Raw genomic sequence first — 12,275 nt, 5'->3', positions numbered from 1 at the left:
TAAATTGATTGTTTTGTTTTGAATGAAGTTATGGAAACATCAACAACAAAAAAGTAACCTAAAGACACTTGCCCTGTGAATAGGAATTCCTCCTTTCAACATTGCCCACAAACTGAGCCCTCTCTGTCCTTTAACCCATAAGAATCTCTTACTTTTGTGCATTTTGGGTGCCTGGTTTTCTTGTATCGACCCAAACACTGTCAGTTACCATCTAGATGCTGACCTAAATCGCTATCTCTAACCCAGATCGGTCTCCAGAGCTTTCGCCCTTGAATCAATTAAGATCATGTTTTGTGCAGGTGACAGAAAACCAGTCCCCGTGGCTTAACTAAATTAGGGTTTATTTTTCTCAGATGGTAAACAGCCCAGGGCCATACAACAGCTCCATAATGTCCAAATCCTTCTGTCTCCCTCCTCTACCTTCCTTAGCATAAGCCTTCATCCTCAAGGTTACAAAATGGTTGTATCTTGTCCAAGCATAGCAACCCTGTTGAGGCAGTAAGAGGGAAGGACAGGGTGAAGCGCAAATGCCGCCTGGGCCTGTACATTGTTATCAGGAAAACAATAGCTTTTCCAGAACCTCCACTCGAGGATGTCCACTTAGAGCTTATTGGTCGGAACTGGATCTCATGACCAACCACAGAGAGTCTGGGAAGACTGGCAAGAGAGTCTAGGAGCGTGAATGTTTTAACTGGTCACTTCACTGTCCCAAACAACGCTGGCTTCTGTTAGGAGAGAAGAAGGGGGAGAGGATATTGAGTGAGTAACTAGCAAGATTTCCACCTATCTTCTGGAGGGCTCTACTTGGGTATTTCATAAGGATCTCAAATTCAGTATGTCCTAAAGTGATCTTGTCATTTTCCCTCCACACTGGTTTCTCTTCCAGTGTGTTTTTTAACTACGATGAAATTCACAACCATTGACCCAGTTTCCTAAAGAAAGTCTTAACTCCTCCCTATCCGCATCCAGCCATATCCAATCAGTTATCACCCGTATAGATTCTCGTATCTGTCTACTTCCCACCTTCTCTCCCTGCCATTGTCTCAGTCTTAGTCAGTAGTGCCTGTTCCCTTCCTGATTGCCCTGAGGAAATTCTTGCCCTATTCCAGTCCTGCAGCCTATTCTTTACATTGTGTCTACCACAGGGTTCTTTCTTTTTTTTTCTTTTTTTAATATTTATTTACTTATTCATTTGGCTGCACTGGGTCTTACTTGCGGCACTCGGGATCTTCGTTGCTGCGTGCGGGATCTTCATTGCTGTGTGAGGGATCTTCCTTTCAGTGTTCGGGATCTTTTAGTTGCAGCATGCGGGCTTTTAGTTGCAGCATGCTGGATCTAGTTCCTTGACCAGGGATCGAACCCAGGCCCCCTGCATTGGGAGCGCAGAGTCTTAACCACTGGACCACCAGGGCAGTCCCCACAGGGTTCTTTCTTAAATTCAAAACTATCGATGCCCTCTCCCAAAAAAATAAATTTCCCACTACCTGTAGGGTAGTCCAAACTCCCTGACATGACCAGCAAGGCTCTGTGACCTTTGTGACATTTCTGCCCACTTCTGCAGCCTCATTGCTTCATTCTGCACTCCAGTCACACTAAAATACTTTAAAATTCTCTTCTCTAAAAGAGCCACTTCTCTCATTTTTCCTTCAGCTTGAATCTACCCTTTCTGCCCCCTTGGCTTTTTCTTATCTGACAGGTCTCAGCTCAGACCAGACTTCCTCCAGAAACTCTTCCAGGACCTGCCTTTGTAACTCTTATCATTCTGTATTGTAGCCATCTGTTTACTTGTCTTCCTCACCAGCAAGATCAGTGACTCTCAAACTTATGTGAATGTCAGAATCTCTGCTCATAATGTTCCTCCAGAAACAGAATCAGAATCTCTGGGGAGGGGGGAGTTGGGAATCTGCATGTTGAACAGGCAGCCAGGGTCATTGACAGGCAGATGGTCCAGGAACCAGGTCTTGAGAAACACTGAACCAGACTCCAGGCAACCTCAAGGAAAGTGTTTTGGTCCCTAGTGCATCCCTAATGCCTAGCACAGAGCCAGGCACAAAGTGGGTCATCTAACTCCAACCTTTTCTCCTTCCTCCTCTCTACACTGCCTCATCGACATAATAATAATGATCACTATTTATAGGGTAGCACAAACCGCTGTCAGGCAAATAAATGAATTATTCTCCTTCAGTGATTCTCCGTTGTCTGCAGTTTCAAAGTCCAAACTCTCTGACAAACCTGAGATTTGAATCCAGCAGTACCTCTTACTATCTCTGTGACTTTGAGCAATTTGCTTGAACTACATACACCTTGGCTCCCTCACCTGAAAAACTACGCTAATACTTATACCAACCTCATATGGTTGCTATTACAAGTAATTGAGACAATGAGCTTCAAGCACATAGGACAACGCCTGACATAGCAAGAACTCAATACAAATTTACCATTTATTATTATTATTGTTATTATTACTACTACTATTACTCCTACTACTACTACTATTTTTGGAGTACCTATCAAATTCTAGCCAGGCATTTGAGTATGCATTTTTATATGCATTATTTTCTTTAATCCTCCTACTCATCATAGCAAGGTAAGTATCATTATCCCCATTTTACAGATAAGAAAACCCAGGCTTAGAGAGGCAAAATAATTCATACTAGGTATAATTGAGAGCAAATAGAAGAGATGCAATTTGAACTTGGTTAAAAAAGAAACTTTTTAAAGCTTTATTAAAGTAAATCAAGTTTGGCAACCACATAGAACAATATGAACTTTTATACATTGCTGGTAGGAATGTAAAATGATTTATGATCACTTTGGGGAGCACTATCTGGCCAAGGGGAAGCTGTGCGTACACCATGATTCAGCAAATACACTCCTAGGAATATATTCTAAAAAATTATCACACCTGTGTATTTGGAGGCATGTCCAAGAATGTTCATTTTGTGATTATTTATTGAACAGAGGGATGTTTAAATGAACTGGAGTATAATCACAAAATGAAATATTATACAGCAGTTATATTGAATGAATCTCAAAAATGTTGAGGGGGGATGAAAGGAAATTCAGGAATAGTTACAGGAGAATACCGTTTATATAAAGATTAAAACATGCAAAACATGCCATCCATTTTTGTGGATAAATACGTACCTACTAGAGGCATAAAAACACACATTGAGTTGATAAATTGATAAGCCCCAAATTCAAGATGGCAATGACCTACAGGGAGAGAAGGAAATGGAATTAGGGAGGGTTACACAGAGACATTCAGCTATATATTTAATGCTTCATTGCCTAAAGAACAAAGCAGCTGAAGCAAATATAGGAAAATACTAAGATGTGACTAAGCTGGGTAATGAGTACATAGAGACTGGTTATATTATTCTATTTTTGTGTATGTCTTATTTCCTAATTTTAAAAAGGTTTCATTAAGAACACAGAGAATAGACACTTTGGGGTCCAGAAACGTCCTAAATCTCCCCTTGGGCCACTCCACCACCATCCCTGATGGTGGCCGCCTCCCCAAGCCTCCTGGCTGCCTGGGGGCCTCAGCGTCAAAGTGACTGACCTGCGCCATGGGCGCCCCCAGGTCTGAAGTCTAGCAAGCTCTGGGCACTCGCGTGACCTAGTCTGCAACTCTCCCCGGCGGGGACGCCTGCCCGCCGGTGCCACCGCGTTTAGAGCCAGAGGAGAACCAAAGTTACCCTCCAGGAGCCGGTCCCAGCCATGAACCTCCGCAGCTCGATCACTACTCCACTCAGCTCTAGCCACGCCAGAGAGCTTGAAGTGGGGAGACCAGCGGACACCAGCCCTGACCCGGCCCGGACCCACCCTCGGGCCCGCCTCCCGGCCCGGGCCCCGCCCCTGGCCTCTCGGTTCCCTGCGCCAGCAGCACAGGGCCCAGCATGCCCTGCGGTGAGCCCGCTGTCCCTGCCTCCCGCTGTGACAGGATGCTGCAAATTCCCGTTCAAAATTCATCTCAGCATTCTCACGTATAAAAGGGCTTGGAAGCCACCTGAACTTCATCAGTACCATCAGATCTATATTCATAGACATGAAAAGTAATGTCATAAGATAGCAATATGAGAAAAAAGGCAGGTTACAAAAAACGGCATGTGTAAATATAATCCCATTTTTTAGCGTGTGCCTAGAGAAAAAGGCAGATATGAGTATCTGTGTGAAGTGGGGTTAGGAATGATTTTTATTACTAGCTGTATTTTCTAAATGTTCTACTATGTTTTAATTGGTTTAAAAAAACTGGTGTAGGGGAGGAAAAATAATTTTCCTTCTACCCTTCTAGGTTCTTGGCTGAGACGTCCCACCCCCATAATAAAAAGGCAGATTAATAGAAGAAAAACAAATTTCTGCAAATATATGAGACTCAAAGGCAACCGGGCAATTGAGGTTTATCTACCATCCTGAACTAAGGAAAGGGATAGGAGTCTGGGTCTTCAAAGAGGGGGAAGCAATTCACAGAAAGGTGAGAAGAGCAGATGTTTGCCCTGCCATGCGGATATGTCTCTTAGATGAAATACTTGTCTCTGGTAACAGCTCTCTTCTTGGTACAGGCCCCCTTTCTAAATTGTTTTAGGCAGTTAAGGGAGAGGTAAAAAGCTTTTCCTAAGTGCTGGGTCTTGATTGCCTTCAGCTCAAAATAACCCACATGTCAAAGTGGCACGTTTGAGGGTGGCATATCCTACCCGCCTCCCTCCCCCCCCCCCCCGTCATTAGGTTAAAAGAAAAATAACTACACAGTTCAAAAATTCACCAAGTACAAAAAAGTACTCAAAAAGTAAGTATTCCTCTCACTCCAGCTCCTTAACCCTCCTCCCCAGAGTAGGGCTTTATATTCTGAACCAATTTTTATAATCAGAAACAAAGGGCTATTTGCAACGAATGAGGTGTTTGTTTCTGGGTTTCTATCTCCCATTAAGAGACTGGGGAGATTCCTATGGCAGGGAAAGAACTCTGAGCTTTGGAATCAGACAGGGTTTTGAACCATAGTTCTGCAACTAGTGCAGTCTTGAGCAGGTTACCAAGCCTTTCTAATCCTCGGTTTTCTCATCTTTGAAATGGAGTAACCACCCATCCCAATATTTTATTAAGAATAGATGAGATCATGTGTATAACGCACTTAGTGCTATTGCACACATATAAATGCCCAGTAACTGCCAGCCTCAGTCATTATAGTAATTATTTCTGATGTGTGGTACATGAGCTGGCACTCAGTTAAGTCTCCAGAAATGGACTGATGGACCATTTGTGTGGCAGGGAATAATTTCTGAGATGAAAAGCAGCTACAAAAAAATCCCCTGAAGGTGATGTGGGCTTCAAGGAACCACAAACTCCTTTGCAGCTTGATAGCTGTTGGGCAGGGTGAAGGGTTCATTATGGGAGAAGGAATGCTAAGACTATACTCTGTAGCTAAACCACACTGCATAAAGCTGTGGGCAAACCCAAACATATATGCTCTCAAAAGTCTCAGAAGGCAACCAACCAACCAACCAGAGGAACATAAAAGAGCAGGACCCAAGAGTGAGGAAGTTATGCATTTATCCATTGTGCTGAACTCAGTGTCCCCATCTTCTGTGGGTGAGCGGTCCCCAGCATGCACATAAAAGGCTCAGAACTTGGAGTACTGGATTATTGTCATAGAGTTTGGGGGAAGGGCCAGGTAAGGGACTAAGATTTACTGAGCCCTGACTACATGTAAGGCAATTTATACACATTTTTTTCATTGAATCCTTGTAGTTTTGTGAGGTAGGTGCTACTGCCCCATTTGCAGATGAAGCACTCAGGATTAGGGAGGTTGGTGACTTGATTAAGGTCACACAGTTACTAAGTGACGAAGCTCAAACTCAAAGTCAAACTCAAAGGCCAACTTACCCCAAGCTGGCATCCTTTCCCACCACACCACTCTACCATGTCAATTTCCATTGCCTTGACAAAGGCTTCATGGCGAAGATGGCTAAATATAGTGGAAAGGCAAGGGCTCTCAAATTAGAAAAACTGGCTTCAATTCTGGAGACTTTCTGTGTGGATCAGGGTGAGTCACTTGATATTTGTGGACTTTGGTTTTCTTATCTGCAAAATGGAGATCATGACGCCGGTAGCACTGAATGGTTGGACAGACCAAATGCATCTGACAGTGCTGCTTAAACTCCAAAGAGCTGTGTGAATGTTAGTGCTTCTTGTTAGGGGCTAGAACTTTAGGATATCTCAGAGGAGACTGTTGCCAGCAAGGTAGTGTAGATGCAGATGCAGGGTAGGCCCTTTGCTTGAGCCTGGAGAGATGAGATGGAGAGAATGATTCGGCTTGCTCAGAGCAGGAAGGCTTTGCACAGCATTTGGTACTTTAAAGCAGATCAGTAAACATTAACTGAAATTAATCCAGGCATGGCACAGGAAGTGGTTTGGGTGAAAATCAATCCTTTCATTCAATATTTGTTACTCACTCTGTGCAAGGCCCAGGGGAGATAAAGGAGAATAAGACAGGTCCTTAATAACATGAGCTATAAGGTGTAAACACCACTAGAGAAGTCCTCTGGAACTGCTGTGGAAATAGACATGAAAGACCCTTGCTCAAAGAGCTCCATCTGGGAGAGGGATACACTGCATCCTAGGCAGAGTAATCAGGATTCTCAGAGTAGGGCAGAGGTGTGTGTGGTCAGAAGGGGAGGGAAGATGCCTGCCTGGGGGCAAGAGGCTGAGAGATAGGGAAGGTGGGAAGAGTAGGTGGGAGATAGGGTCCTTGCATCTTGGTTTTAACTCAGGGGGTGGTCAGCATCAATTTGAAACCTGGACAGTAGTGGGGTTTAGGGATAGAAAGGGAGGTGACAAGGAGAAATGAGGTTTGGAGGGAGGGACTGGTGGGATGCTGTGAGGAATGGGATAGGGGGGTGGGGGGAGGGGGCAGGGATTAGAAGTTGTCCAGAGAGCAACTCTTTGCTTAGGGAATGGGTCAGAGGGTGGGTTTCTCCTCTGAGAGACCACTTCATGAGGCGGGGAGATTCAATATATAAAAGCCTCGCACTTCTTATTAGACTGCTATCTTTAGTCATTGACGTTTTCTGAACCTCAGTTACTTTATCTATAAATGAGGCTAATTATACGTACCTCATATGATTGTTGTAAAGAATGAGCTAGATCAATTCCTTAGCATATGTGCCCTAGGAGACATATCCAAGAATGTTCCTACTAGTACTATGTGTAATGGAAAAACACTGGAACCATCTTAAGTTTTCCTCAACCCAATGGATACATATATTATAATGTATTCATAAAACAGAATACTATACAGCCAAGAAAATGAATGAATTAGGACTCTATGCATTAACAAGTACGAATCTCAGGAACATAATGTTGAATGAAAAAAACGTCACAGAAAAACAGGTGTGCTCTAATTCCTTTTATATAAAGTTAAAAAACATGCAAAACTAAAAAAACGATACTCTTTAAAGATACAATTATGTTGTTATAAAGAAAAGCAAGAGAGAAAGGCAGAACATTTGGGAGAGTGATTATCTCTGGGATGAGAAGGAAGGCGATGGGATGAGGGAGGGGCACTCAGGGGGTTTCCAAGGTAATGGTAATGTTCATTTTTTTAATATAAAAATTGTTTTTGGTAGTGTTCATTTTTAAAAACTGGTTTTGGGTGCAGGAGTTTTGTTGTATCATTTTTAAATACTTTATGCATATTTTATAAGTTTTCTTTTTTGCCTACTTAATATTAATACAAAAAAAAATCTATCCCACCTAATACCAACTGCTATAAACTTGCATAAGAGTTTTCAAAAGAAACAAGCAAACTTAGGGAATTAACTTTGAATGATTTGGCTTTTGATGAATTCGTTTCTGGCTTATAAGCCATTTGGCAAAGTGATGGTTTGGGGAATTATTCATTTGGGCAGCTGACTTTTTGTGACTTGCTTGTTGGAAAACTGACCTGGAGTCTGGTGTTGGGTAGATCAGGACTATTAGAAGGAAGCAAGGCCTGGGCCAGCCTGAGGGAGGGGCCTTAACTTGCCTAGAGGAGGAGGGGAGGTTTGTCAGAGACCTGGGCTGAGTGCTGCTAATGAGTAACTGCTAACCAGTTCTGTCAACTCTCCCCCTTAACAGCTCTCAGATATGCTCCCTTCTCTCCATCCCCACCCCAGCACCACCCTGGACCACTAGTGTGGGCCTCCTGATGGGTCTCTTGGCATCTACTCTGACCCCCTTCACTGCTCCATACCAGAGCCAGAGGGAAGTTTCTCATATACAGATCTGATCTCTTTTCCCTGCTTGACACCATTCAATGGCTTCCCTTGACTCACAGGATAATAATCACAATTATTACCCTTACAGGTTATTGGGACAATTAAAGGAGTTAACACGTAAAACGTCTAGAAGAGTGCCTTGCACATAATGAGTGCCACACAAATGTTAGCTGTTATTATAGTTACAAGGCTGTGCCCCTCCCCCACCTCCACCTTGCAGGGTCTCTTCAGGTTCACCTTGGTATCTTGTCCCTGATCTCCAGGTACTCCCCACTGGTCTTCTCAGTTCCTGGAATGCACCAGACTCCTTCTTCCTTCAGGAACCTGCTATTTGGGACTTAGCCACGTGTTGACTTACCTGTTCCGGGAAGTGTCTTGGATCACACAGCCTGCTTCCCCAGACAAGCCGCTTCTCCAGGTCAGGAAGCATCTAATTTCTCTCTCTGTCCTCGGTGCCAAGCACAAAGCAAGTATCGGCAAGCTTTGTTAAAGAGAAGAATGACACATTGAGGGTCTGAATGGTTGAAGCCAATGCCAGACTGACTTATTTCTTGCCACCCTGATGATAGCAAAGCCGCATTTCTCACTGTGCCGAGCTGTCAGCAGCCTGTGGGACCTGTTCATTGGCCTAGCATTTTGGGGGTTGCAGGGAATTTCCTGAGGACTTTGCCACTGAGAACCACTCACCCAAAGCCTGAGCAGGAGCCCCAGGACAGCTGAAGCTGAAGCATCTTTTGCTATTAACCAGGAGGATCCTGGACTCTGAAATAAGATTCAAGAGGCCCTGGCGGCCTTGGGTCGAACCTTCGACGTTGTCCCGCCCTATTCCCCACTTGACTTCCTCCCCTCCACTCCCCTGCACTCAGTGTGGCTCATTTACAGGTCTTCCACGTTTGCCGGCACCTTGCGAGCACTAGGGGACAAGGGGCACTCAGTGATGACAGCCAGCAGCAGCCCGGACCTCAGGGCTCCGGGCGAGGAAACGAGGCAGGTACAAGCACAGTTCATGTCAACACAGTGACGACTGCAACCTCAGGAATCTGGCCAGTGCAGCAGCTGCCTAGAGAGGATGTCTGGTGCACAGTGAATGCCCAGTATTGTGGGGTGGATGTATGGCTTGTATGGGGGCTGTTCATGCGGTCAGCCATCTCCTCCTTCACAGAGGAAGCTTTTGTCAGAACTGGGTTTTGAGGCATGGGCAGCTGTTTATCAGATGTTGGGGGACGGTGAGTGGAGGTGGGTGTCATTTGAAGAAGAGGGAACAGCGTATGTCAAGACACAGAGGCCTGAAACAACACAGGGTTGCCATGGTATTACAGTAGCTCTGGAGGAATGCAAGGAAGTATGTGGGGCGGGGGGCAAGGGAACCTGGGGGAGCAGAAGACTAGGCTGAAGAGGAAGGCAGCAGAGGCTTTATCCTGTGGCACTTGGAGCTAATGAAAGGTTTGCAGCGGCGGAAAGGCATGATGAGATTTCTGTTTGAGAAAGGTCACTCTGATAGTCTGTGCAGGCTTAAAAGGAAAGAAGGGAGACTGCTAGGAGCCTGTTCTAACAGTCCAAGTGAACGACGGTGTGGTCTGCCCTAGGGCCATCAGCAGGACTGAGGAGCAAAGACCAATTAAAGACACCTCTGCGCACTAGAACAGCAAGGCTAGGTGGCTCATCTATTAAGTATGCATCACGCTCCTGCTGTGTTCAGGAAAACGTGTGTGTGTGAGAGAGAGGAAAGGTGCAGAGATGAAGGAGACACATCCCTACCCTTACAGAGGGGAGGCCAACCACGTTCGTCCATCACGTTCGCTGAGGGCCCACTTAGCCCAGGCACAGAGGTAAACACAATACGACATCTGTGGCGGCAAGTGGGCGAGGAGCTGCACCACGAAGCACTGTGGGAACTTAGGTGCAGGAGGGACACTTCTAGCTTGTGCAACTGGGTGAGGCCAGGTGAAGAGGTGGCATTAGAGTGGGACCTTGGGATATGGGGGTTTGGTGCCTTGAGAGGCCGCTCCAGACAGGGGGCACAATGTGAGCAAGGCACAGTGGTGCCAAGGAACTATGATTCAGTCTGGTGCCTGTGTGTGTGTGTATGTGTGTGTGTGTGTGTGTGTGTGTGTGTGTGTGTGTGTAAGGTTAGAGGGGGAGAGAGAGAAGACATGATGGCAGGGGCAGCCAGGGGTGGTCTGTGGTGAGCCTTAAACACCAGCCTAAGGAGCTGGGGGTGGGGGGCAGCTCTGGTGGGCCACGAAGGGCTTCTGTGCAAGGCAAGGGACATGGTCTGTGCTTTAAAAAGACAAATCTGGCACCATGTTCAGTAAGCTGGAGGGACAAGCCCTTCTCTGAATGGGGAGATCAGTAGGTGGTTGTTGCCATAGCCACCATGAGAGATGATGATTCTCTGGACCAGATTTCTGGCAGAAAAAACGAAACTGAAGGGACAGATGTGTGAAGCAGGAGAAGGGAGCCCACTTCGGAGTCCACAAGTATTAATTCTCTATTCACTGTTTACTGTCTGTTCACAGGGCCAGACTCTGTGCTAGGCATGAGCGGGTGGGCAGATTCAGGCACCATTAACAAGGATCCTGTGCTTGGCAAGCTCACAGGCCAGTGGGGAGAAGAGCAAAAGGAAACATTTGTTGCCTTTGGAATTAGGTGCTAGTTACTGTGCCAGAAACTTGATATACTTAATCTCAAAGCTACAGCTGGAGTAAGATTATCTCCATTTTTCAGATGTGGAAACAGACTCTGAAGCATGAAGTGACTTGCCCAAGGTTGCCCCAGCAAATTAGGGGAACCTTCCAAAGACAGCACTTTGTCTCCTATACCAGGAGTCTCCACTGAAGCCATCCAGACTTTTCTGGCATTCGTTTCCCTCACTGCATATGGAGATATCAACAATGATATCAATGACTAATAGTTGAGAGGTACCAAGAATGGTTTATTACATATACCAACTAATGTAATACTTGTAACAACACTGTGAGTTGGATACTATTATTATCCCCACGAGATAGACAAGGAAACTGAGACTCAAAGGGGTTAATGACTTATCCAAAGTCAAAGCATTGGTAACTGGAAGAGAAAGGATTTGAACCCAGGAGGTCCAGTTCAAAGCCCATGCTCTTAACCAATGTGCTATCCATAAATAATAACCAGATAGATTCCCCTACGTAGACAGAAATTAAATCACCTAGTGTGCTTGTTTGCAGATTTTATATTTACATGTTTATTTATTCATTCAGCATTTACCGAGTGCCTTTTATGTGCCAGATCCTCTATCCAGCACACCAAGGATCCAAGGATATTTAAGACAAGGGCCTGCTCTCCGGGTTGGTGGGGAGACAAATGAACAGGTACAGTGAGGTACAGGGAGGACGTCAGAGGGGTTGAGCAGAGGTGAGGCATTATGTAAATTAAGGTTTACCATGTTCATTCAGCCTGCTGTGTGGACAATAAACCTTAGGAGGGTGAGGGTGACAGTCAGAAGACCAGTGAAGGTTAGTGTAATAGATCAGGGGAAAGACACACTGGTGGCCCGGGCCAGGGCAGTGGCTGGGCAGTTGCATTACAGGGAGTCGGCGGTTTGGCTGAGCGCTCTGCTTGAATGGGGTCTCCCACTAACTCCTGGCTCTCCCACTCACTGACCCTGTTAGTCTCTGGACAGGTCTCTTCGGCTGGACCAATGTGAGGTGAGATGCTTGGGTCAGAATGACTCTACTGTTCCTCTCATCTCTAAGGCTGAATGTCATTACCTTGCTTACCTTTCGCCAGTGACTTTCTCTAGCTGTCTAAACTCCGTGCCGTGGCCCTGTATGATCCCATCTCCCTCCTACGTCATTTTCTGCCACTTTCCCTATTGTTACTCTACTCCAGACACACCAGCTTTCTTTCTGTTCCTCAGAGACTCTCACTTGGCCCTACCTCAGTGCTTTTTCACCTACTATTCCCTCAGCCCAGGAAGCACTTTCCCTAGATCATCACTTGGCTAGGTCTTTCTCAACCTGATCTCAGCTCAAATTTCAT

General features: G+C 45.5%; 1 long non-coding RNA gene across 2 annotated transcripts; it reads right to left on the bottom strand.

Annotated features, from left to right (window-relative positions):
* Positions 1 to 324: 324 nt before the first annotated feature.
* LOC309606329 lies at positions 325 to 8,600 on the bottom strand. 2 transcript variants are annotated; one of them, XR_014231764.1, is made up of 3 exons: positions 3,702 to 8,600; positions 1,213 to 3,216; positions 325 to 725 (listed from the first exon to the last, which is right to left on the bottom strand). It is a non-coding gene; the product is annotated as an uncharacterized lncRNA (long non-coding RNA). The 2 variants fall into 2 exon arrangements; XR_014231765.1 differs by having other exon boundaries at positions 3,148 to 3,216.
* Positions 8,601 to 12,275: the final 3,675 nt, after the last annotated feature.

The sequence above is a fragment of the Balaenoptera borealis genome (assembly GCF_965194805.1).
Source record: "Balaenoptera borealis genome assembly, chromosome: 11".
NCBI classification, from domain to species: domain Eukaryota; kingdom Metazoa; phylum Chordata; class Mammalia; order Artiodactyla; family Balaenopteridae; genus Balaenoptera; species Balaenoptera borealis.
The sequence above is the reverse complement of the archived record's forward strand: the minus strand, read 5'-3'. Positions and strand labels throughout refer to the sequence as shown.